Below are 27,104 nucleotides of genomic sequence, written 5' to 3' on the forward strand. Positions count from 1 at the left end.
TTACTTTCAAGCAGTGTAACAATGAAAAAGAACAAATATGTGAAATGTGTACCTAATGTTCAAAAACCTGGGTTGCTTAACGTATGAAAAATGAGAGAGTAATTAACAGTAATTAGTCTACCGCATTCATGAACTTCAAATAGTTGTGTGGACTGCACAGAACTTCTCAAATTTCTCCATTCAGGGCTAGTTTTACATGAGATTGGTTCAACAATTAACATTATCTTGAAGATAAATAATTGTGGTTGTCTCCAAATTTAGTATGTGTATACTGATTTTATGAAGTTCAGGTGAGCATAGCACAGTGGCTCACAGAATGGACTCTGGAGCCACAATGTCTGGAGAAGAGTTCTACCTTTATCACTTTCTGGTTGTATGACATGGGAAAATTTTTACCTAATTTCTCTGTAATTCAACTTGCTTGTCTACAAAATGGAAATAATAATACTGTCTATGTGATGCCATTCTGATAGTCTGGTACCTATGTGATATGATTATGAAAAATAGAGTATGTTTGTAACTCAGGAGAGTGACTGACACACAGCAATCATGATATATTATTTATTTAATGACACTGCAAAAATGTAGCTGTCCCCAAACATCAGCTTCCTGCAGTAGAATTTATTAAGTTCACCAGTTCACAGGAGGTATGTGGAAAGGAGATAAGAGCTCAGGATCTTGGCCAAGAGCCCAGTTTGAAAGACCATGGGCCTGTGAATAACTGGAGAACTTGGAGCAAAGTTGAAAGTCCTCAGGACTGAGAGGAATGGAGGCTGGAACAGAACAGCCCAAAGGAGAGGGCTGAATGCCCAAACATGAGTAAGAATGGTTTCTGAACAAATGAGAGAACACGGGAGAACAAAGTTCCTTGAATTCTCAAGGGAATGGCTAGGTAGATCAAGGGCACCTGCCTGATCTAGGCGTGAGTAAGGGTTTTTCCCGTATTCTTCCCACAAAAAAAAAAAAAAAAAAAGAACCCAGTTAACAAAGTGGGTGAGGGAGCCTTTCCAAACACAACTTCTGATTATGAACGAATAAGGCAGGCTAACTTTGGGTCACATGCATCTCAGAACTTATGTTCATTTCTCAGGACCAACAACAAAAAGAGGCTACTCCATAGCCAGGAACCATCTCCAGTCTGCAAAACTACAATTGCATTCTGTAAGCTGATTTTCAATGCATGCCAGGGATATAGACATGAAAGACCTATTTTATTAAACCAAGTATAGGACAGGCTCTGAGGATCAGGTGAAAGAGTTGCCTTGGATCACAGCTTGGGAAAGGCCTAAGGTCTCAAGTGTTAGAAATATTTGCCTTATACATGATCAAAAATTCATTGAAGTCAATCCCGTGTATCTATGCCAAGATGAATTTTTGGTTCAAAGGCAAGAAGAATTTTCTAACCAATCTGTGGACAGGACAGATGAAATGGTAGCAATTGGCCTTCTAGACAGCAATCCACAATGAGCCAGTACTTAGAAAAGAAGGTGACTATGCGGAAAAAAAAAGCTGTATTCTCAGGCCTACAGAGATCACTCAAGACTCCTAAAGCTACCCCTTCCCTTCCTTAAACCTCATGACTCAGCTCATCCCAAGAGAACACAAGGAAAAGGACAGGAACAATGCACAGTCCCTGAGAAGTAGTACGATGGAGCAGGGGACAGCTGTGGGGTCAGCTTGGAGGAGAGGGCAGACTGCTCTCAGTGTCTTCCCTAGGCTCCTCTCCAAACTCCCATAGCCGCTCTAGAGGCAGAGCTAGGAAAGACCCACAGTCATAATGTCTCAACCCTTAATTCCCATTAAGAATGCCTTACCTAATTTCCCTACACTTCCACCAATCAGGGATTCATTTGAGTTAATAGTATTCCTCTATAAAATAAAAAAAAAATCATTGGTGAATGGTAGTAAAGGTAGTTAAAAGACATCAAGTCCTCTGGAGTTATCAGTAATAGTACATAAAAATATTTCAGAATGATAATATTTCTTGCGTGGAAACTCAAGAAGCTGGGCATGATTTTATAGATCACAGTAATTGCTAAAGCTTCCAAGTTCCAGACTTCATCAAGTTGGTCTTTATCTATTCAAATACACTATAAAAAGAACACAGGCTAAGAAACCGCCCTGTTAGTGTACTCAATTCAACAGGTCTGCAGCATATTTACACAGTTACACAGCCATCCACACTAACTTGGGAGTGTGTTCACCACTCCCAAAGCAGTCTGGCCTTCTAAGCAGTCCCTCTTCTTTCTCCCCACCACCAGCACCCTCCCCACCCTAGGCCAGCCCCTCACAAGGACAAGCCTACTTCCTGCCTCTATAGAGTTGCCTATTTCAGACATTTTATATAAATGGAATCATATAATATGTAGTGTCCTGGCTAGTTTTATGTCAACTTGCCACAAGCTAAAGACATCTGAGAGGAGGAAACCTCAATTGAGAAAATGCCTCCATAATATCTGACTAGGGCATTTTCTTAAATAATGTTTGATGGGGAAGGGCCCAGCCCACTGTGGGTGGTACCATTCCTGGGCTGGTGGTCCTGGGTTCTGTAAGAGAGCAGGCTAAGCAAGCCAGTAAGCAGCACCCCTCCATGGCCTCTGCATCAGTTTCTGCCTCAAAGATCCAGTCCTGCTTGAGTTCCTGTCTCACTACCTTTGATGATGAACCATGAGCTAAATAAACCCTTTCCTCCACAATTTGCTTTTGGTCATGGTGTTTCATCACAACCATATTGACTCTAAGACAAGTGGTATTCTGTGTCTGGTATCGGTCACTGGTTTTCTTCCGTTAGGTATTTTCAAGGATGTTTAACATCAACTACTACTTTGTTCCCCAGCTGAACGCTACTCCAGTGTCCAGATGCACAAAGCACTGCTCATCCAGGTGTTAGAGGGCACGTGCGAGTCATCTCTACTTTTTGGCCAGTATAAGTAATGCTACTATGAGCATCTTTTTGCATGAGGGTTTTTTAATATGTGCTTTTAAGTTTTCATACTTTCATTTCTTTACTGGCTGGTGTGTGCACATGCAGAGATCGGAGGACAACTTGAGGGAACTGGTTCTCTCCATGAGTTCCAGGAATTGAACTCAGGTGGTCAGGCCAGGCAGCAAGCACCTTCACCTGCTAAGCCGTTTCACCAGCCCATTGTGTGTGTGTGTGTATTTGTTTGTTTAAGGCCAGCCTAGTCTACAGAGCGAGTTCTAGGACAAGCTCCAAAGCTACAGAGAAACCCTGTCTTGATACAAAACACAACAAAAACCAAATAAACGTAATTAAACAAAAAGAGGCCATGAATCTGAGGAGTTTGGGGTATCAACATGGGAGGGGCTGCAGCGAAGAGAGGGAGCTATTACATATTTTAATTTGTTTTTAAAAGACAAAAGGTAGCTTATTATATATTCTACTCTTTACCTTGCTGTTTCTACTTATTCTGTTGGAATTTATATTTGGAGAAATGTCCATGTCAATACATAATGAGCTTTCCCATTTTTCATATATATATAGTATATAGCCATGTGGAGATAGATAGATATAGATATGGATATGGAAATAGATATAGATGAGTCCATTGTTTATAGTTATGGATTTCTAGTGTTTTCTTTTCATTTTATTTATTTATTCATTTATTTATCTATATCAATCCCAGTTGCCCCTCCCTCCTCTCCTCCCACTCCTCCTACCTTCCACCCACCCCATTCCCCATGTGCTCCTTAGAGAGCATAAGGCCTCCCCTGGAGAGTCTGTCCCATCACCTCTTTGAGGCAGGACCAAGACCCCCCCACAGTGCCTAGGCTGAGCAAGGTATCTCTCCATAGGGAATGGGCTCCTCTAGTGCTTTCTTATGACAAACGGTGCTGTAAGAAAGCTAGGGTGTACCAACTAAAAATGTAGTGAGTCAAGAAGAACTGGCTGCACTTAATGGATGGGAGTTTTGATCACAAAGAAAGGAAGATATGAGCCAGGCAGTGGTGGCGCAAGCTTCTAAACCCAGCATTCAGGAGGCAGAGGCAGGTGGATCTCGTGAGTTTGAGGCTAGCCTGGTCTACAAAGTTCCAGGACAGCTAGGACTTCATAGAAAAACCCTGTTTCAAAAAACCAAAAGAAAAAAAAAGTAATAGAGAAAAAAACAAGATAAGCAAATGGAAATTTCAAATGGATCAAGTAGCTCCCAAAACCTAGTGACGTGGCAGATTATTTCTGTATATAGAGAGAAGATGCCATCTAGAAATCTTATGCCAACTATGCTAAGATCACCTTTAGCTAGTAAGCTATCCAGAGAGTAAGTAGCTTTTGGTCCCAAGTCTGCATTCTTTATAGTAAATCAAAGGCAATGAATTTAAAATATCCAACTTAATAAAACACATCACTAAGTATGTACACACCAAATATCCATGCAGAGCCACACCAGGAGGCATTAGTGGCAACTAAGAGCTACTTCTCAATTAAGAGGGTGCCTTGGTGTTCATTAAGTCTTTAGGCTGAAAACCTCTAAAGCACTTGGCTTCCAAATGTTCATGTTGTTTTCTTTATCTATTTTTTTAAAAAAAAAAAAAAGGAAAGGAGGCCTCCCAGCTGGGGATTAAAATGTGAGCAACCAGAGCTGGGCACAAGCCCTTCTGGGATGAGACTGGAGACAAGTCACTGATGCATACTACCAAGAAAGTGCACAACTCTGAGTCACAGGTCTGACCTTAACCTGCACGCTGGGAAAACAGAGTAGCAGCCCTGTTCATTATGTAAGTCTGTCATGGAATCTTCAACTACATCTACCTCAGAAACCTTTCAGTTCAGCCTGCAATTGTTTCTGCTTCAAAGCCCAAGAGTACCTTGACTCCTAGAGCCTCAACGTTCAATCCTTTCTGAAACAGGCACTGGCTTTTTAAAAGGTCACAGAAGAACTGAAAGAAGGATGAGAAGGTCCGTGACTATCTGTGACTGATTAACATTTCTACAGATGCACAAGGCAAGAAAATGCCACCAGCCCCTTCACTCCAATTTCACAGCAAACATTACAAAAAATTAACTGTGGGTGCAAGAGAAGGATTGATGTTTATAAATCAGCGGAACCAAAATTGGGATGTTTTTGATCAAACACCTCCTCCTCAAGGCTCAGGGATCTATAAGAGGCGGTAGAAAGGTTGTGAGTCCAAGATAGTGGGAGACTCTGAGGGAACTCTTTTAAAAGCACACACACTATTTTTTGCTAGACGCTGATGTGGAGTGTTGTAGCAAACCAGGACTATGAAAATACAGGAAAACCTAATTACTCTTATTTCCCTTCAAAGTAGCTCCCCATTTAATGCGACAAATACATATTTAAGCTTATATAAGTACATACTTACACTTATATAAATTACCATTTTGGATCAGGAACTGTACAGGGAAGACATGAATTCAGGCATGTAAAATAAGGTATTTAATTTCCAATCTCTCTGAACAAGTTCACAAATCATATAAGCAAGGGCTGAGGGCACACACCTATAAATCGAGCACTTGGGAGCCAGAGGCAGGACTGTTACCACAATTTCAAGGATAGCTTAGTATATAGAGCAAGAAACAGGCAAGCTCATACAACCTCCCAAGACTGTCTCAAAAACCAAACAAAAAAAAATCAGTTTAAATTTTAGTACAATTAGATTGAGATAACAAGATTGGACTTAAATTCATTTTAAGTTTTTATTTAACAAAATAAGAGCAATGAGCATTTTTTTTCTGGCTTTAGTGTGTTGTACCTAGAGGAGAGACTCCAGTCTTGAAATCAATTTCTCCACAAATGTGATGGTCAAACCACCAAGTTATTTACCAGAAAACTAATTTTCTTTCATAGATAGAATGCTGATATTGATGGCTGTCCTGCTTTCGCTGTATAATTATTTGAGCGAATGGTATGTGCTCAATATTGTGTATCTAATATCTACTCATAAGCTAACTAAGCTTTGTTCTAAGTAGATATTCTCATTTTGCACATGACTCACATGTATCACATGGCACAAACCCTTGAGGTAGATCATTATGAAAAGACCAAGATCTGAAGGAGTTTATGCTATCTCAGGATGCTGAACACAAGCTTCTCTTTGACCTCATTGGGGAAATGTTGGAGTATGATCCAGCCAAGAGGATTACCCTCAGGGAAGCCTTAAAGCGCCCTTTCTTTTACCCCCTTAAAAAAACACACAAAGTACCTAAAGTGCTCTGAAAGAGACCTTATAGACTACATCAGTCCAGTTTGAAAGACTAAGTTATTTTGTATAGCTTTGAACATTTAAGTTTTTTCATTGTTTATATGATTTATTAAATACATGGCCAAGCCAAATAACAAGCATCTTTCAGTAATTATAGAATGACTAATTTGGAACAAACTTTGTGCTTATGAATTTAAAAAAAGGGGGGACCAAGAATCTCTGTGGTAAGAATCCTCTCCCTCATGCTGGCCCGAACTTTCAAGTCCATTGGATTTAGAAAATAGTAATCTAGTTTTTTTTTTTTTTTTTTTTTAGTTTCAGACAGAGTTGAACTACTCCAATCCTCTTGTACTTAGCATCTGAGTCTTTGCAAAGACTCAAGTAGCTGGGAACAAGTGTATAGAGGCAAGCTCACACAATTTTGGTTCTTCGCTTTGATGTACAAATCAAAGCCCTCTCCTCTACATACTTGTATAGGGTATTTTTAGCTGCTCTAAGTAATTGACATGCTCCATCCTTCATTCTTTACAAAGAATATAACTTGGAAAGACTTCAACAAGTGAAGAAGTGTAACTAAAGTTAGTTGTAAGACTTTTATTTGGGGGAAGAGGCAATAAGAAAAGGAACACTTCTGTTCTCAGTTGTTTAAAAGGACTAGAGCTTTAGCAACGACTTGAAGAAGTGATTAATCCTTCTGTAACACAGCCAGGACGGGGTTTATTTTCCTACTGTTATGATGGTAACTTAGAACACACAGAACAACAATATCAAATATCAATTCCCTCCAGAGATGTAACGTTCTAAATGTAGTAATTAGTAATTTGTCAAGATTGTCATTAGGCACACAAACAGACACTCACTACCCAGCAATCTGAACTTCTGAGCCACCTTCTACGCTAAATCCTCCGATGCTAGCGAATGTAAACCAGGTCCTCTTTTAATGGAACAGCATTACAGGTGTTCAGATGGATGAACCAAGATATTAGATTAAGTACCTCACCTTTAGAGAAGTGGGTGAGGTCAAACTAAAAATAGAAGCCCAAGTATTGTCACCTGTTGTAAGCATAAATCCAGAACCCTTACCATCTTCCTACAAGCCCAAATCACATAGTGTAATCAAGTTTTAAATACTTTAAACATGTCTTATAGATCATATCATTAATCTTTTCAACTCCTTTACAGAAATATGGTATTGTACATATGAACTACAGAATAAGAAGTATTTCTATGCAAACTTTTATTGGTAAAAATAAATCTGATTTGAAAGCTTAATGTACATACATAAATTCTAATGAAATCTTTCATACATTTGACCTATTACAGAAACTAGATATAGGTTAAAACTCAACTCTTACACTATATATAGTAAATCAGTTTTATTATGGGCGATTATGAAGCCATCACAGGACAAGTCAGTCACATTCTGAGATCAAAGGGCGAGTCAGTGGTAGATGAATCAAACATGCTGCAACCTAATAGTCTCTCTCCAGACCCGAGTACACATAATCCCACCATGCCAATGAGTTTTTACAGGCAGCAAAGAGTCATGTGTCTGTTTGAAGCAGTTGGTCAAGTTTATATAGATCTTTATGTATAATTCTTTTAAATTCATGCTCTCCCGACACAACAGAAGCAAGCCTATTTTTCAACCCAAGCAAGAGCAGTCGAAACCAAAGAGGAAAGCAGAAGATTACCCCATACAGGAGGTGGGGAAACTACTTAGAAATGCTTTTAAGGGTCTTCCTGCCAGTTCCCTCAAGAGCGCTAGTGAAGACTTCCAGAAGGAAGCATGCCCAGTCAGCCCTATGGGCCAATTGGGGGATGGAATGAGGGACCCACACAGCTTTGGAAGAATAGAGGAAGAGCTCTCTACATAAACAGGAACAAAACGCCATGCATCGAAACCTTTCATGTCCATCCCGCACTCTCTGCTCAAACTGTAGCGAGTGTTGTTTTAATAATTTGCACTTAACACTCTGACTTTAAGAGCAGGGCTTGGGATTGAATCCAGCACACACCAATCTAGCTGCTCTCCTGCCTTCCAAATGCAACAGGGACAGTGGGAGGCGGGAAGGAGCAACATCTGATGACAGCAGCTCTTTTAAGGATGGTCCTACCTCTCTATAAGAAGTTTTCTAGCTTCTAACTGGAGAAAATGAACCTTGTAAGCGAATCCTGCCTCAGTGAGAAGTCAGCAGAGTTCCGGGCACAGAATGAGTTTCAGTTTTAAAATGAGCCAGTGGGGTTTTCATCAACTCTATGCCAGAATTCCAGAAAAACTATTCCTTTTAAAAGTAAAGTTGAGGAATTTATTTCATGGCATGCTATGCCAGTTTAGGCGCCTTAGTGCAGTGTTCAAAAAAATCTAGACTTTGCGTGTATAAAATATCTGAAGTTAACTGCTGAAGAAATCCACTAACTTTACATTAAACTATAGTCCCAAGGAAAACAGACTGGCCTATAGACATACACAGTATAAACAAGCAGAACACACCGTTGTTACTGGCAGACTACGGATGGAAAATATACAAAATGTTCGCAATCAAATGTTGGGAGAGGTTTATGGTTATATGGTTCTCGGGATGCACTTAGCAGAGTACTTGCCTCCCAGGCATAAGATCCAATGCCCAGCACAGCCTAAAAATGCAGGTGTTGGCACACACCTGTAAACCCAGCACTGGGCAGGGAAAGGCAGGAAGACCAGAAGTTCAAGGTCATCCTTGACTCTTAACTGCATAGTAAGGCGAAAGCAAGACTGAGCTATGAGACCTGGATGTGGGAGAAAGGCAAAAACTTGAAAGCAGGTCGGCACAAGCAGACGGTGGCTTCCAAACGGTATTTAAGACCATGGGCGAGTCATGCCGTGTGGAATGGAAGGAAGTGGAGTGAGTGCCACTGCTTCTAAAGGAAAGGACTCTGCCAAACCCGTCTGAAGCTTCTGCTGGCACAAATGGGGAATCCCTACAAACCTCACACTGAACAGCAATGCTGCACACATGCATCCTCAAACTTTTAATAGTCTCCCGATCCATTCATAGCCCCATCTGAGGGATGATGCTGGAGCCGGCCTCCAACCTCTTAACTGTATAGCCCTCTTTATGGCTGTTTCAAATTTAAAGTGTATACTCACCCTTTCCTAGATTCCTGACGCACTAGACAAGACTAAATATAACAGATGGGTAAGTGCTCACTGTAACTGGAAACCCAAATGTAACAGCAGATCTCACAGGCCAATACCTTAACACCAATGGCTTTAGTGTAATGGCCTTTCTGAAGACCTTTGTCTTTCCTCTCCCAACAGAAATGCTACACTGACATTGATGGATGACTAGTAAGTGCCAGGCAAAATTTTTTTAGGCTGACATTAATAACCTTTACTTACTTTATTTTAAAGTCGATCAGTAAGTGTTCCTTCAGAATGCTAAAACACTACAAAACACAGTCGGATGTGTCTGTTGTTTTAAGGTTTTTAAAATAATACAATGTTCAAAATGTAAGTCAACTATTGGTCCAACCTCTAAAACACTTGTGTAAATTTCAAAGTTGTATGAACTATAATGTAAACGTCATCAAACTAGAATGACTTTCTGTACTCTTAGTACTTATTAAATCCATGAAGATTAGGTACCAAAAACCCAACCACATTGCAGACTTCATACAAAAAGTAATACCACACTAGCAAAAAAAAAAAAAAAAAAAAAAAAAAAAAAACCTGTAACCTCCTGCCTCAATATCGAACTCTACCCCCCACCCCCCCCCCCACATACATTATGGTACCTAAGACATTGTGTGCTACTCTCAATACCAACTGTCTGATTTCAAATAAAATCATCCACATGAAAAGAACCCTAACTGTATTTCCTAGGCCGGCCTTCCAAGACTCAATAGCAAAAACAACATGAAATCATGAAACATGTTGGGAAAGAGAACAGTATCTGTGTCTGTCTACTTGCTGGAGAAATAAAATCCCTAGAATCTGAAAATTGTGCACATTTCCACTCCAGTTAGTACCTCTTCTTAGACACCACCAAAATAAACACCAAGATGTGAGCCAAGTGTGAAAGCATCACTAAAATGTCAAAATTGAAGCCATGGAATAAAATCTACAACAGTTTGTTTAGAGTTAAATCATCCAAAAACTTAAGTCAGATGATATGATAAGCCATATGTAGTAAAAGGTTTAATTATAGGATCCAGGTAATATGAACCAGCGTTCGCTGTTGGAATTCCCGTTTCCTCTCTGAAGAACCTAATAAAATCAATGGAGCAGTGCTGTGTTATAATGAGAAAGAAAAGACTGTTTCATGCAACAGTCATGGCGTCAATAATGTGGCTACTGGAGGAAAAGGGAAGGAAACAAAGATCCTGAGACTTTTCTGTGTGCTACCAGGTAACGCCATCATCAGTAAGTGATATAAAGCCTCTGGTTCAGTTTGTCACTAGACAATGTTTACCAAAGCCCTGGCACTAGAGAATAAACGATGTAGAGAAACTAAAGGATTACCAGGGGTGTTGTTCCCTGGGAATTTCCAGTTTCCTGTGGAAAGGGGAATGCAATCTAAGACGGTAAATATCAATAAAATCCTTTACTCTTTATGATTTGAACGGTTTCAGAGGGAGAAAGGGGAAACAGAGAGGGGCCAATAGGTCAAGAACCTGTATAGTTTTATAAAGATTGACGCAGTACAGAAGATAGGGCTGGGAACACACTTTGGGTTCAAAAATACTGGAGCATGTTGTACTGTCTCCCAGTTCAACCTGGCATGTGAGCCAGTGCAAAGGGTGGGATACATCATCTCCACTTAGTCTGCAGTTGAAACATTAAAAGGAGCTAAGGATACCATTGTACAGGTGGCTGGAGAGATGGCTCAGCAGTTAGGAACGCTGGCTGGTCTTCCAGAAGACCTGAGTTAAATTCCCAGCACCCACATGGCAGCTCACAACTATCTGTAACTCCGTCCCAGGGAATCTGATGCCCTCTTCTGGCCTTTGTGGGCAAAAGATACACAGAAATACATGCAGGCAAAATAGCACAAGCAAGAATAGCCATCACACACAAAAAAATTTAAAAAGGCAAAATGGGTTCTAAATCTCCTAGGCAATATACACTAGTAATTGTGTATGTAAATGCTCACCATAGTTCACAAAATCTCTACTGGTTCTAGGAAAGAAACCCATGGAATACTTTCAGCAAATTAGTTTTCCAAGTCTTGAATAATGTATAGAACTAGTTATATCACACATATAAAACTCATGATTTAAGAGATGCCCACAAAACTCCATGACGACCACAAATAAACACTAAACTACCTATGTACCATAGCTTTTCTCTTCAGGTAAAGAACAGTTTAAGAAACTATTTAGCCAAGAGTTGGATATTCTCAGTGAGAGATGGTCTATGCCTGGCAAACAGGACAAGAGAATGTGGCTACCCTTCTAAATGTATTCTATAGAGATCATCCATGTCTCCTTAAATTGGCTTCATTCTTAGTGCCGTTTTAAACAGAGCTGAAATACTACCAATGAAAGAAGTAATGAAATACGTAAGTTATAACAATTACCAGCATAGTACACTGGGCTTTCACCATGTGACATAAAGTGATAGAATAATGATAATGAAAATGGCAGAAGTATTGTTCATTTTTAGTGTTACTGAGGGTTTCTGGCCTCAATCTGTGATTTCCCAAAAAGCTTTACCTCAGATACACTTCTCATATGGCCAGAATGACATTTGTAAGATGTACCTATGAACCTGACCTAATACATTTACTGAGTTCATAGTTGTTTCTAAGGTAAGTGAGTCAAGTTTTCAAAACCAGAAACTAGGGAGTATCCAACATTCATCTCACAAGCGTGGATCTTTCCAAGCCTGCATCTGCTGCTGCTTCTCAAGGCTTTGACCTATTAATAGAAGAGCTGATGACAGACAGACAAGGTCTTAAAACAACTTCCACGTCTTGGAGACTTTCTGATACCTCAGATGAAGTTTTTGTTTTTACCAATATGTACTGGACCTGAGTTAAACTTGATGATAAATCTGAGCTTTATTATTTTATGCTTGCAGAGCAAGGTCAGAAGAACATAGGCTGCTTCCCTTGCTACAGCCCTTGCTGCAAACCTTATTAATCATTTCTGATTCCTGTGTTTGGGTTTTAAGAAAAATTCACGTGAGTTTGTTCTTAGAGAAGGTGAAAGGACCTAAAATAGACATTTTTCATGAGTAGAACAACACATTATGTAGTAGACATAAATACAGTAATATACTCTGGCTTTATTTTGAATAAATTATTACATTTCCCGACACTGGAATGCCTCTGAGGTGCCCACCATATAAAAGAGACTGAAAAGTGCTGTATGATATCTAAAGCAACTGAGGTCCAACATGTTTTGACTCTAGCTTCCTCAGACAGACACTATGTCTTTATTCACATGAGTGAGGTACAGAAGAAATGATGGATTTGAATGTCAGTACCCAAAGATGACTTCTATGGGAATTCTGGTCAAACTAAACTTTTCTTGTGGCATCTATGGTGCAGTTCAACACATTTAAACTCTGAGATATAGTCTAAGCATTTATGAACATGTAAATTTATAATCCTATAATGAGTAAGAAATAATTTTAAAAATAAAGTATGTTCTGTATAATCAACGTTCCCTTTGACTTAGTATCCTTACAATAAGCTCTCTAATAATATATTCATAAAAATAGTTCATTCATAATAACTAACAGATACTTTATTTCACCGAAAAGAAAATTGCTCTTTGGACACCAGTAGTACTGAATACATATATGTGTGCTGTTGAGTGTGATGTGTACTCTGACTGAGGACTGTAAAAATTAAAGATTCTGGGGGCTGAAGAGATGGCCAGCAGTTAAAAGCACTGGCTGCTCTTGAGGACCTGCCTTCAATTCCCAGCATTCACACGGCAACTCAGACTGTAATTCTACTTCCAGAGGCTCTGATTCCCTCTTCTGGTTTCCGCAGACACCAAGCAAACACATGTACACGTACACATGCATGCGCGCGCGCACACACACACACACACACACACACTACAGAGGGGAAGCAAACACATGTACATGTACACACACACACTACAGAGGGGAAGCAAACATGTACACGTACACACACACTACAGAGGGGAAGCAAACACATGTACACGTACACACACACTACAGAGGGGAAGCAAACACATGCACACACACACACACACACTACAGAGGGGAAGCAAACACTCATCCACATAAGGCATTCTTTAAAAAAAAAAAAACCACAATTTTTAAATTGAAAAAAAAAATCAAGAACTCTAGAGAGACCACCTTTGAGAGTCTGGTTAAAAGTCCTTCTGTAAGTGAAGCGCATTTCTTTCTTCAAGTGAAAATGAATTCCTTTTCAGTAAAAGGCTGGGAAAAGTTAGGAGATGTTACAGAAGGTCAAAATTAAGTCCATTAAATCCCAGACTCAGATTTAGTCACCATAGAGACAGGGGAGATAAATAAACCAGTAACCTTAACAAACATGCTGCACCTTTGCCAGACGGATCTGACTTACCATTATTTGTTCTGAAGCATCTTTTAGTCCAAACATAACCAACTGTGAAGACTCCAAAACCAAACAGAACTAAACCCAAAAGAAATAGGAATTGCTCATGCAAGCAAAGGGCAAGCAAGAGAGTCAAGAGTTCCCCTCCCCAGCAATGTGCTCGCCATTCCCCTTGAAAAATGCCTGCAACATGAAGCTCTAGAGGCAATGACATGTGGGGAAAATATGTGGTGTCAAGCCAGAGGAAACCATATCAAAAAAGAAAAACAGACATGAAGTAACTGACCTAATTAAAAAGCAAACAAGTTCGTGTGAAACAGAGAGCATGGCAGAAGGGAAGGCAAGGACCATTAGCCGGAAAGTGAATTTTGCAGGCTTCTGCAAAGGAATGGAGATGATGGGCTACATACCCATCACCCTCTGGTTAGAACAAAATGAAGATTCTTCTCCAGCATATACTGGACCTTTAGACATGAAGACTCATCCCCTGCCTGGTACTGGCCTACATCATGAAGCTCTAGAACACAATATATGTTCTTGGTCATGGAGATCACCAAGAACACAGAAGAAGAAGCAGATACAGGAATTTGAGCTAATGGGATAAAGATACACAAGGAAGACTTGTACCACTGGAACTCCGTGTTCTAGCCAGGGCCAAAAGGCCATGTTTCATAATCATTTACTTACTGTATGGTAGCAGGAATAAGCAACCTATGAGTTTGTTTCAATCAGTTACCTACTGTGTGATTCTTAACCCTGAAGTACAAGCTTACTTTAAAATAAACAAGCATCATAAACCAGCAATAAAATGGTACTTACATTCATCCACATGCCCTTCAGTTCTTGTCCGTACATCCATATCACCTTGTAGTTACAACCACGATACGTGAGTGTGTGCATGCACACGTACATACATACAAACATACATACATACACACACAATTTGCAGCCTGTACCATAGCAAGCTTTTGTTATATTCTTTCGTATTAATAAACAAACATCAAAACCTAAATTTTTAAGAAATTCATAGCATTCCACTACAGATCCATCAAAATTTACTTAACCAGAAGTTTTTGTTGAGCCTTAGGCCTGCAATCCCAGCTACTTGAGAATAAGGAAGGAGGATCGCAAGTTCAAGGCCTGCCTGGGCTACAGAGTGAGTGCCAAGACCAGTGTGGGCAATTGTTGAGACCGTCTCAAAATAAAGCAAAAAGAAGGCTGTAGAGTGCTTGCCTAGCATGCACAGAGCCGCAAGTTCAATGACTAATGTTGAACAAAATGTACCTGTTGAATAAACGAGCCACCTTTCTAATGCTAGACAATTAAATTTGTTCTAATTATTTATTCTTACAAGTAACACTGTGGTGGATACCTAAACATGGGTCATTTTTCTCCTGTTCTAGGGATAATCTGCTTAGAACACCCTTCCTCAAACAGGATTACAAGATTCAAAGCTACAATATTTGACTCCTGCCATTTACAAGTTAGTTTGTATCACTTCTTTCTCTTGTTTTAAGGGTGGGCCTGAGCTTGGTTAGCATTTCAATTGTTTGTCCTTAAATTTCACTAGGGCTAGATGGGTTTTCATGCATCTACTCACTTTGTGATATAATGTGAACGAATGGCTTTAGCCATCTACCTCCTGACGAGTTCCGTCAGCCAGTAGTTCTGGAACATGCACCTCATGCCAGGCCTATGAAGACCTCACTACCTGCACGACTTCTGTACGTAATATTGAAATTATCTTTTCCTATGTGCAGCCAATTTTCTGGGCATGATTTCCTTTTTGTTAAAATTATACCATTTCACAGTAGAGACGGAGGTATATGAATCTGCTGGTCTATCTTCTTTCTGACTCTTCTACCTCATTACAGCTTACATGGTAATTTCACACCTACAGACTTGATAATCAGCCTATTTCCTGTGGTCTTTGTTCGAAGTATTCCAAAAGTCACATAAATATGATCTCAGATAATTAAAGTTCCTATCCATAATTCATAGTTCTTCTGCTCTAACATAAGTAACATTTTTACTAGAAGCATGTAATTTAGAATAAAAACTTACACGTTTTCTTTATCTTCTACATGTGATATATTGTATTGAAACTAGTTGTGTTTTTAAACTACCTTGCTGCAATCAGAAGGGACCTCGGGTGTAGCTGAGAAAGACTGACCCGAGGCCAGCCTTTGTAAGAGGATACTGCTTGCCCTCTCTTGAGCCAAAGGAACAACAATGGATCTGCATGAGGCTTTTCATCTCTGGGTCGCTTTAGAGTAAAACCCTTTTGTGACTGGGAGCAGTGGAGGCTCGGACAAGCAGCAGTGTGACAAGCAGGATCTCCAGTCCTATGTCACAATGTGCACTTTCAAGTTTGAGAAGCCCTGGGAGAGACCACAGGAATCTTCCAGAATAAGATAAAAAAAAAAAAGTACTCATGTGTTTTGATGCTCCTCTTAATCAGGTACCACCAGATTAGGGTTCACCTGCCACCCGTTTAAAGCACCTCCTTAAAATGAGCATGGATGGCTCAGGCCAGAATAAGAAGCCAAATGATCTGCAAGAAAGGACAGTCGGAACTTTCCACCCACAATGTTATCTTCAAGTGAGGTTGAAAAGCCAAGTGCCTATGTGAGCAAGGTGTTCTAGTGTGCCAACAGGCCCCCACCGTTTGTGTCCCGAAGACTGTAGAGAGAGCTGAAGGCTGTGGCAAGTCTCGCAGCCTGTGCTCTTCCCAAAGGAACAGCAGCAATTTGGCTGCAGCCTATTGTAGCCAAATGGGAACGTAGGCTTGGTGGTGCCAAAACTTCTGCTATTTCAAGAGACGGCAATGTGGATGTTTAAGAGTGTGAAAGCTCTCGATTTTTCAAGGCTGGCAACGCACTCGCATTTTCAAAGAACACCTCTCTGTGCCAGATCCAGCCTACCAGTGTGAGACTAGGGCTCTAGATGGAAGAGTTCTCAACGCTTTAAGCCTGTGTAATCCATCTGTGCTGATTTGTACGCAGACTATGTGGGCTCCAAGAAGAGAAATCACATCAAAATCAATGGCACACATCAAATCACTATGACTACTGTCTTCGAAATTTTTGTTTGGTGAATATTTAAAAAAAAACCTGCCAGATCAATAATGAAAATAACCATATGGCAGTTATACAAATATTTCCTAAATGTGAAATGTATCCAATTCATTAACAATATTATCATTTCCACAGTACGAATTAAAGTACTTTATTTAGCCCAGCTCATGTGTCTGCTACAAGTGCTTTGTGAGGGTTGGAGAAATGGCTGGGTGACTAAGCTGCTTTTCTAAAGGACCCAAGTTTGATTAGCACTCACAAGGGACTGCAAATCAAGTTATAGGGAATCCAGCAACCTCTTCTGGTCTCCTCAGGGACTGCACAGACATATATGCAGGTAAAACACCCAAAGCACAAAAATTTTTGTCTTTAGAATTTTTCCTAAAAGAATTATGTTGTGTTCAACTGTATTCCAAATAATTCTGTAAACCGAAGGCAGCCAAACGGAGTAATGTCAAGCCCTAGAATTGCAAATTTTGTGGAAGATAAATGCTGTATAAATCTTAAAAAGGGACATATCATTTTAAAATTTAACCATCCTCCTATGGAACTTGAAAACTCCATTTTCCTGAATGATTTAACTTTCTCCCCACCAAAAAAATGTTAAAAAAAAAAGTAGGGTGTGAAATGCAGAGTTTCCATTTGGCCCTAGACACAGCTGTATCCGCAGCCAGTATCACCCACTTTTTTTGCTTATACCTGCTTACTATGGAGGTAGCAGAAATTGCAGGCATTTTCAGTTTTCTTACGGTAAAGGAAAAATAATCTAGGTATGCCCTACACCTGAAGAATATTGCCTCTAAAATGCTTGACTTCTGTGTAACACTCCTGCCTTGGCACACAGTGCGGCTCAGCAGATCAAAGGAAGAACAAGATTCAGCAGTATAACCCTGCGTGTTTCTGTAACGTTCAAAAAGAATATGAGAAAAAGGGACTTTAGCAGGTTTACCTATGTAGAGAAGGCGCCAGCACAGCGACCTTTTCATGTAGAAAACTGGAAATCTCAACAAGTACAGGGCTTGCAAATACCATGTCTCTCCTATAAATACAGAGACTGGGGGACAAGAGGAAGCACTCATTTTTGCCTTGTACCTGGCATAGATCTCTCTCAGATGTCCCTCCAATTATTTTCAAAGATGGATGTCCCTTCTCTCCAGGGAAGAAATAAGGAAGCCTGAATTGCCACAGAGCATAAATCAGCCACCGGCTAAAGGAAGCAGAGGATATCTCGCCAACGTATGCCAACAGTAAAAAGTCCAGACCGTGTGGCTACATGCACCGTGTTCATGGTGCATGGCTGTTTCTGAACTTGAGGGCAAACTAGAAAACGCATATTGGCTCACGTTACGGTGACCCAGCAGAAACACTCTTCGGTGGTGTTAGCACCGGGTTCTTACAGTGACTTGCCTCCTTCCACCCAGGACAGAAAGCTTCCTGGGCCTGAAGCACTCGGCTGGCACAAAGCACCGGGTTTCCAGCCACCAGCAAGAGTCTTCTTCCACTCATCCCAGGGTTTGCTTACTGTTCACCCTGCAACTTGGGCTGCTCTTTCTTTTCAAGTTCGGTGCTGCCCGCCACATTCACTCTTAAGTTCTCAAATTCAAAGCAAATGAGGTTTTTGCTTGAAAAGGCATTCCCCAGAGAGCTAATATTTAGGGTAAGCAGTGATACTGGTTGGGCCAACTAAAATAAACCTTCTTAAACTTCTCAAACAAACAAAGCTCTTTGAATAATGCCACAAACTGGCAAGTTAGAGATCAGCATAAGAATCTGTAGCAATTAGTAGCTCTTACCTCACACAGGATGTGTTCCGGAAGGGCTGGACACAGCTACTGGTTGCCTAAATTGGAAAAAAAAATTAGCAAAATTACTTTTTAGAAGAAAAGTCAGAAATAAAGAAAAAAAATCATCTTCCTTTGAGAAGACGCATGGCAACACATTCTCCTTTGTATTTCTAACCCGAAGAGTCGCCGGGAAATAGCCAAGATGGTCTGCATATTTCTCCAAATGTCTGTTTATCATATAACGTTAGCCCTGGCAGTCGATCCGGCTCCCTCATTATCAAGCTGTATTAGCTCAAACTCTCAGCATTGTTCGGGGGGGGGGTGAGCTCATGGCCTATTTCAGTTTTAAATGAACATTTGGCAATCACCCGGGTAATCAAAACAAATGATTCAGTCGTTTAGAATACATTTATTAGTTGAGACTTTTTTCCTTTCTCTTTTAAAATCTTTAGAATATTTTGCCACAGGAGGGCTCTGATCCAGCCAGAGTATAGAGCACAAGTCACCAGAGGAATATTTAGGTGTTGTCATGGAGATGAAGTACCCTGTGACCACTGAAGTTATCTCCCACCAACAGCAGGATTAGGATGCAGACTAGATCGCAGGCTCTTCCCAATGAGAATGGTGCCCTGGTCCTAGGAAACAGGTGTCTCCCTTCTGGTCTACCCATGATAGACATGCACAACACAATGTCCTCCTGGCATACAGGCAGCTGCCCCACCATCCCATACGCATCCCCTGGTACCTTCTATCACTTGTAAAGGGAACCTGATAAATGACAACTCTCCCTGAGCAGGATCCTGTTTGGGTTTTGTTTATCTGAGAAAGGACCTCACTGTGTAATCCTTACTAGCCTCAAATTCAGGATCACCCTGCTTCCACCTCCCCCACTGTTGGCATCACAGGTATGTGTCACCACAATCGGCTGCCAACTGTTTTGTTCCCACACCCAGAACAGGCTCTCAGGAAGTTGCAATGGGACAAACATAAAGCAGGGGTTGCAATCAGGCTTGAAATCCCTCCTGTGCTCCCACAACCACTTCCAGGCTGATTATCAAACAAGCAGTAACTACAGATGTCATTTTTTGTGTGCCAGACAAGAGCTGGTGCACTTAGTTCTATATGCTAATATAGACATGTATAGATCTGTCTGTTTACGAGATCTTAATGATGACTGGCACAGTTAAGGACAACTATGAAGTCCAAATGGACACACTGTTAACTTAAAAGAACAGGGTTCTCGTTGGCCAACTCAAAAGCAAGGTCAATCTGTCTCAGTGGTAAAGAACTAACGTTCGAAGAGAGTTGTTTAGAAGTGAACTCAGGTCAGGTGGTGGTGGCGCACGCCTTTAATCCCAGCACTCGGGAGACAGAGGCAGGCAGATTCTGTGAGTTCGAGACCAGCCTGGTCTACAAAGTTGAGTTCCAGGGAAATCACAGCTGTTACACAGAGAAACCCTGTCTCAAAAACAAAACGAAACAAAAAACAACTCAGGGACTACCCTTTACTCCTCTTCCCACCTGCACAAGAGAAAATATTGCATTATTTATTTCATGTTTGTGCTAACGGACTCTGATATTTCATAATGGCAGGCACAAAAAACCGTTCTTTCTTATTTTTACCTAGGTTGTATAGCATGCATATACAAAAAAAAAAATCTCATCCTTCACCCGCACTTGAAACTTGCTGTTTCTAGAAGGTACCACACCCTTTCATACAGCTGCGAAAGACTAGAGCATGTCACTGCTGTTTACAGACAGGTTGCCAGATTCAGACATGCTGAGGTGAAACACTGGCTCTCCCTTCCATTAGCTGCCCAACCTCTCTCAACTTCCTAACAGTAAGCAGCCTCCCAAAGGCAAACAATCAAATGAGCATGACACACACACAGATCTTCTTCACAGAACATTAGATACACAGCCGTCACTTCTTACATACAGCAGACAAGCAGCTAAAATTCTATCAACTGGGGGAACAATTTATTATACTCCCACAAATACTTGATACCAAATATATTCTTCTTTTAGATTCGGCCCAACTTTAATTTCAAACTTGAACTCCTCACACTCTAGTTTCAATATCCTATTTTATCTCACCCTTCCAGAACTGATTATTCCTGGAGACAGATGCAATTTATACGGGGTTCTACTCAAAAGGAATCTGGTTCTCCACTTAAAAGAGTCAAGTAGCTTCCCTCCTAAGATTTTGGCCTTACAAATGCCTTCTCGCTACCTGTACAATTTCTTGCTGCGTAGGGAGGGGCTGCCAGTTACACGATGCCGAAGACCTTCTATTAAACAGACCAGGACACTGGCTATCCATTTCAGAAGTCCTTACATCTCCTGTTCCCTGACACCCTCCAGAGGGCAGAAGAGAGAAAGACTCAGACTGAAGAAGCAAAAGCTCATATACTGGGGTTCCACTGAGCCCAATGGAGCTATCTTCCATGTTTCAGTTTTTCCATCAGTAACAAAGAGAAAGATTACAGTGAGACTTGACCTACACTTGCCTTTTCACTTTCTTCTCTGCACTAGTTCCACTTAACATTAGTTGGGCGCCTGAGGATAAAGATACAGTAGGCGTTATCTGTGTGCAGATTTCAACATGTAGAATAGAACTCTGGCTTTGAGCAGACATAAAGCAGACCGTGTCAACAATATTGTGCGAAACAAAGACTGAAAACTGAACGACAGTCAAGCCCTAGGAGCATCTGATGACAGCAAAGTAACCTTAAAACTGAAATACTTTAGGGTCAGTTATACTTTCAAAGAAATCATGCCAATCTTACCCTATTCTGACCAATTTATACGTCAAACTAGAAATGCCATTTTGTTGTTCTGGAATAAGCCAGACATTTCATCTTTGAGACATTTAAGACACTTCAGGTTTAATCAAAGTATTCTGCTCAGAGACAACGATGACCCTATCATTACTTCCAGCCAAGCTGAAAGGATCCCCAAGTTGCTAATCAATTGAGTGAATTAAGTGAAAAACCAAAAAGCAGAGACAACAGCTGTTTAAATGCACTTAAATGACCAGTTGAATCAATCAAAATGGATGATCTCCACGGGTTCATTGTTTCCTTTCAGTTGCTTTGGATGTGATTGTCATGGCAACCACCCCTTAATCATGTTCTTCAGGATACTTTCTTCCACCAAAAAAAAAAAAAAAAAATCGAGGATGGAATAAACGCTAAGTATTCCCTTAATTAGAAACATCTGTGACGGTAACCAATAGGTTCAGACTTCCCATTCGCCTTGTTACTATTCCCCTACTTGTATTAATATGTGAGTCTGAAGCACTAGCATATGTACCGTTCAAAACTTATTTTCAACGTTACCATGAAATGCAATAATAAGTATAGCTGAAATGTCCGCTGGCTCCTTTCCTCTAGAGGAACCGACAACAATTTACTCACAATAAATGGTTCAGATAATAGATGCCTTATTTTAATAATTTCAGCATAACACCTGCAACATAACTATTCAGTAAAACATTAATTAAATAAGTCATTTAAAGTATACTTTCAGTCATTTAAATGTAACACAGTCTGTTTTGTTAAATAAGGTTAGGTATAAAGTATATTTGGTAATATACTCGTACTCAGGAAAAATCATTAATTACGTACAGGTTTCTACACTTATTTAGTTCTTTTAGAAATATGGAGCACGTCACAAATTTGCATACCATCATCATGGATGGCCATGCCAATCTTCTCTGTACCGTCTCAGTATTACTGCGCATGCCATCTAATTGAGCATGTGTTTTAGTTTGGGGGTGGGAGGAGGTGTGCTCACTTGTTAGTGTGCACATGCAAGTTACTACTTGGTGCCTTCCTTAGTCATTCTCTGCTTTAAATCTTTGAGACAGAGTCTCTCACTGAACTCGGAGCTCACCAACTGGCTAGAGCGGCTAGCCTGCAAGACCCAAGGATCCTCCTGCCTCCATTCTCCACAGCACTGGGACTACAGGCAGGCAGCCTTACAAAGAGTGTTTACATGGGCTCTGGAGATCTGAACTTGGGCCATCATACTAGTGTGGCAAGAACTTTATCCACTGAGCCATCTCCTCAATCCTTCTACACTTATTTTTCACAGGCTTCTTCACTATTTGGAGATAAGCGTCACTATACGGTTTTAGGAAAGATCCGTTCTTTTCTTTAAAGGCATCTGTTGTATGGGCTACACATTTAAAGTTGCAATCAGTCCACATTTTTCCACAGATTCCATTTCATTCAAAAACTAAAAAGTGCACAGATGTCCCACAGTTGGAGCAATGGGTCATTTGTAAGCTTTGGTAGGTTTTAAAGCCAGTTAAGAAGCCTTTCCTCTAAAGCAAAGGTGGAAGAATGAGAAATGCGCCTCGCCCTTCCTCACTCCAAGGCACTCTTGCCATGGCCACAGCTTCACACAAGTTTCAGGGACCGCTGGCCAAAAGGAAGAAGAAAATGTATTTGTCCACTTTTTACTGAAATGTTAAAATATTAATAATATTTACAAATTCCAAGCACCATTTAAAATAGACTGGAGACCAGACCTATTAGGCACTAGGGGAAATGCCTACAGAAGCACAAGCAAACAGCGAGCCCAGCATGGGAAATGGAGCAACAAATATTTGCTACCAGTAAAAGGTAAGCCCTTGACGCTCTTGTCCTTTGCCCTGGTGTTCAATGATATTTGTGTTGTGCTTTAAAAATAAGAAGATTGGTGTGCTTTCAATGATGATTACAGTGGATTCCAAATAAAACAAATGCTGAAATAAAAATTCACTTAATTGACTGAAAGGCTTGAATTAGTCATTGCCAAGTTTACAACTTTCCCATAACTCCAAGCATTCTTTCATATTAAAAAAAAAAACAGCATTTCCCCCTCTAACATGAGGAGTATGGGTAATTTTTCGTGCAAGTATAATTTCTATTTTCATAGAACTCTCTGTAGCCCACTCCCCAAACTCAAGCTAAATAAAAAGCATGAAGGACAAGAGGACTGGATAGAGCCCAGTGACAATTTGAACAGCTGCATTGGAGCATTGGTCCTCCTCAAATTCAGAGACCAATTCCTGCACCAAAGTCTACCACCACTAAACCTGCCTGTTCTTCATGAACAAGTTTGGACCTTTTTCTCCTTATTTCCACAGTCCTGGTTTCGTCTGCTAACTGCAGCTTCATCACATTAACACACTTTTAAGAATTTTAAAATTTACTTTTTGCCAGGCGGTGGTGATTCCAGAACTTGGGAGGCAGACATAGGCATATCTCTGTGAGTTTAAGGTCAGCCTGGCCTACAGAACAAGTTCCAGAACAGCCAGAGCTACAAAGAGAAATCCTGCCTTGAAAAACCCCTCAAAATATTTTATGTATCTGGGTGTTTTGCCTGCATGTGTGCCTCTGAGCCACCTGTGTACCTAATTCCAGGCCAAAAAAAATGTCAGCGCCCCTGGCACTGGATTTACAGGTGGTTGTGAACCCCCATGTAGGTGCTGGAAATCTAACTCAGTTTCTTTAAGTTCACTCAGTGTTCTTAACCACTGAACCATTTCTCCAGCTGCTTATCAGCCCAACGTGTGGACAACTGCATCCACAGAAAACCTGAGAGAGCTTGGGAAGTAATTCTAGACACAAAATAACAGTGTTAAGCATGGCTTCTTCATAGCAGCAATTTCTCAAGTTTGCTCTGTGCATCTCATTTAAGAGAGGCTGCCTGGCTCAGCGTTAGCTGCAAAGACCTTGCTGCTCTTTTATGAGGCCCCACCACCAAACACTTGAATGGTGTTTATGAGTAGCTGATAGCACGCTTTTTGGTGGTGGCAAGGACCTTGAAACAGCATAGAGTTGTGGCAATAAACACGGCTCTGGCCAGTACCTCCAACACGAGGCTAGACTCTCAGGAAGCTAAGGAATGGGGTGGATCCAGCGGTCAAAGTCCCAGTTTTAATCCTAGCCATATCGCTTAGCAAATTAAAGATTCATGTGGTCAGAAAAAGAGAGATATACAGTGAAGATAGATTCATACAAAAAAAAAAAAAACTCTAAACAGTTTAGAGTGTGTTTAAAAATATATGTAGGCTTGGGAGTGAAAAGAAAAAGGATAACATCCTTAAAATAAAAAAGAGAGTAGTTAGGTGTGGTGGCACACACCTTTAATCCCAGCACTCAGGAGGCAGACAGGTGGATCTCTGAGTTTGAGGCCAGCCTGGTCTACAAAGCGAGTTCCAAGACAGCCAAGACTGTTGCACAAAGACCTATCTCAAGAAAGAAAGAAAGGAGGGAGGGAGGCAAGGGAGGCGAGGGAGGGAGGGAGGGAGGGAGAAGAACAAAAAAAAAGGAAGAGGAAAAAAAGAGAAAAAAGAAAACCACTGCTTTAAGGGATTAGATTAGAGCCCAGAGGCTCCTCCCTCCTAGAAGAAATGAAGGCCCTTAGGAAAGTGGTTCCACTGCAGTGTTAAGCCCTCTGGCCTTTCTGCCCTTCCCCATATGTAGTGCCTTTTCCACTGAGCACACCTTCCTAGTGTTCCACATGTGCTGGAAGCCCCAGTAGTAGGGGGCTTGATGACCACTTCAGACTGCACACTAGGCAAGGACACCCTCATGACCTTCCCTTTCTCTCTCCTCTCTCAGCTCTCCTGACCTTCCCTGTGCAAGAGTGTGAATATTTCCATAGTCTCTGAAATCCATTTTTAGTGTAAGTAACAAGACAACATCAAGAGGTAAGGTCCTGAGGTGACTTAATCAAGGAGAATGAAACCCTGGTTAGTCGGATTAGGTTCCCTTACAAAATGGCTGACAGAGGTCATCTCTAGGCCTTTCACCTTCCTTCAGGTGAAGATACATACACACTCCCTTCGTTCCAGAAAATGTGGCATCAAGGTGCCATGCTGTAAAGAGCAAGCAGTATTCGCCAGGCCAAGCTGTGCTGGCACCTTCATTTATCTCAAGGCTGTCACACTTTTGGTGGATAGCAGAATTACCCTTGTTCTAACACAGGTGGCAAGGCCCCATCCCCAGCTCCCTGATTCAGTCAGCTCATGAACCTGAATTTCTAGAATCTGTACTCTGGGTCCAAGGACCCCACATGATGATTATATGATATACAGAGATGTACCATAAAACAATAAGTATATCCATAGACTGAACATCATTCACTTAAATCTGGTTTTGTTTTTTGTTTTGGTTTTTTTTTTTTAAAGTTTTTTTGTTTTGTTATGTTTTTGAGGTAGGGTCTTGTCAATGGAGCTTTGGCTGCCCTGGAACTCACTATATAGACCATAGGCAGATTTGCCAACCTCTGCCTGAGAGCTGGGATGAAAAGGCATGCATGACCACACCCAGCCCATTCCTTGAAATCTTAAAACTACTGGTATTTAAGAGTTATGATTTTGCCAAGATTTTGGAATATTTGTGTAGACTTCACCACTCAAGAATCCTTAATTTGAAATATGAAATATCCCAAAACCAGGGCATTTAGGGATGTTTAACCTTGTATGTCTCATTTAGACAAAAGAAAATGGAACATCTTTTTGAAACATCCACAAATATCTTAAGATGATCCAGCGAAACTGTCTTTTTATAAACTGGAGGAATTATTTTCTCAGAGAATCAAATGGTCCTCTGGGTAGGGTTCAAATTCCTGACTCTTTGCACTCCCTGCCCTGCCCTGCCCTGCCCAGTTCAATACTCTTTCTGGCACAGCTTTGCCGCACTGCTCACAGCATCTCCAATAAAAATGAGCATTCCTTGCTCGGAGAGATTGATTTTCCCAGTCTCCGTAATAACAGCAACCTATGCGTGTGTTCTAGAGTGAGCACTGAATAAGCACGTGTTGATTTCGCTGTATGAAGTACTCAGACCCATACTTGTCAGAAGTTGGGATTTGCGAGTTGCATACTGGCAAACAGGCCGCTCCACTGCAATCAACGAGTCGCAAGGTCAATCACATCCACGTGGGTGCTGCCATTATCTCCAATAGGAGCAATGACAGACACAATAAAGACAAATGTATGAGGGTCTGAAACATGGCAGGGACGGTAAAACTGAGTTCACAATGGGACACAATTTTGCATTCAAATTCCATGTCAGAAAACGTTTACAGAGTGCCTAGCATTTTAATCGGAAGAGACCATGACAGCAGTAAAGTTCTGAGTGCTAGAAAAGTATAACGTGCAATGTTCGGGTAGTTGTGGTACACCCACCAAGCTTCTGTTCATGCAGGCGTCCTCCCTGTTCTTTAACAGACAATCCCCAAATAACCACAGGAGGATAAAGAGGGCAAGAAGAAGCAAGTGAGTAAACATCAAGGGGACAAGAAGATGCTGTCACATACCTGCCCTGGAGCCACTGCCACTGTCCTCCCCAGTACTTCCGGGTAAAGCTGACCCTCCCTATCCACGGGTTGCACATACAGATTCAACCGAATTTGCATGGAAAATATGGAGAATAAGACATTACATGCATGTGGAGTATGTAGATTTTGCTCATGTAATTATTCCAAACAATGTACAATAGGCAGGGAGCACTTTA

The 27,104-nt window shown here is 40.9% G+C and overlaps 1 protein-coding gene and 1 non-coding gene across 3 annotated transcripts in view; both read right to left on the reverse strand.

Moving 5' to 3' along the window:
- Positions 1-27,104, reverse strand: part of Fhl1 (four and a half LIM domains 1) — a 62,267-nt gene that overhangs the window by 23,154 nt on the left and 12,009 nt on the right. For both annotated transcript variants that reach the window (XM_050159673.1, XM_050159674.1), the window contains exon 2: positions 18,598-18,644. The gene's annotated coding sequence lies outside the window, so the exon portion shown is untranslated. The remainder of the gene's footprint in view (positions 1-18,597; positions 18,645-27,104) is intronic.
- LOC126512143 (U6 spliceosomal RNA) lies at positions 22,245-22,350 on the reverse strand. The gene has a single exon (XR_007594917.1). It is a non-coding gene; the product is annotated as a U6 spliceosomal RNA (small nuclear RNA).

This window comes from Alexandromys fortis, unplaced genomic scaffold, assembly GCF_014885135.2.
Source record: "Alexandromys fortis isolate MF-2015 unplaced genomic scaffold, M_Fortis_MF-2015_v1.1 scaffold_95, whole genome shotgun sequence".
Classification (NCBI taxonomy): domain Eukaryota; kingdom Metazoa; phylum Chordata; class Mammalia; order Rodentia; family Cricetidae; genus Alexandromys; species Alexandromys fortis.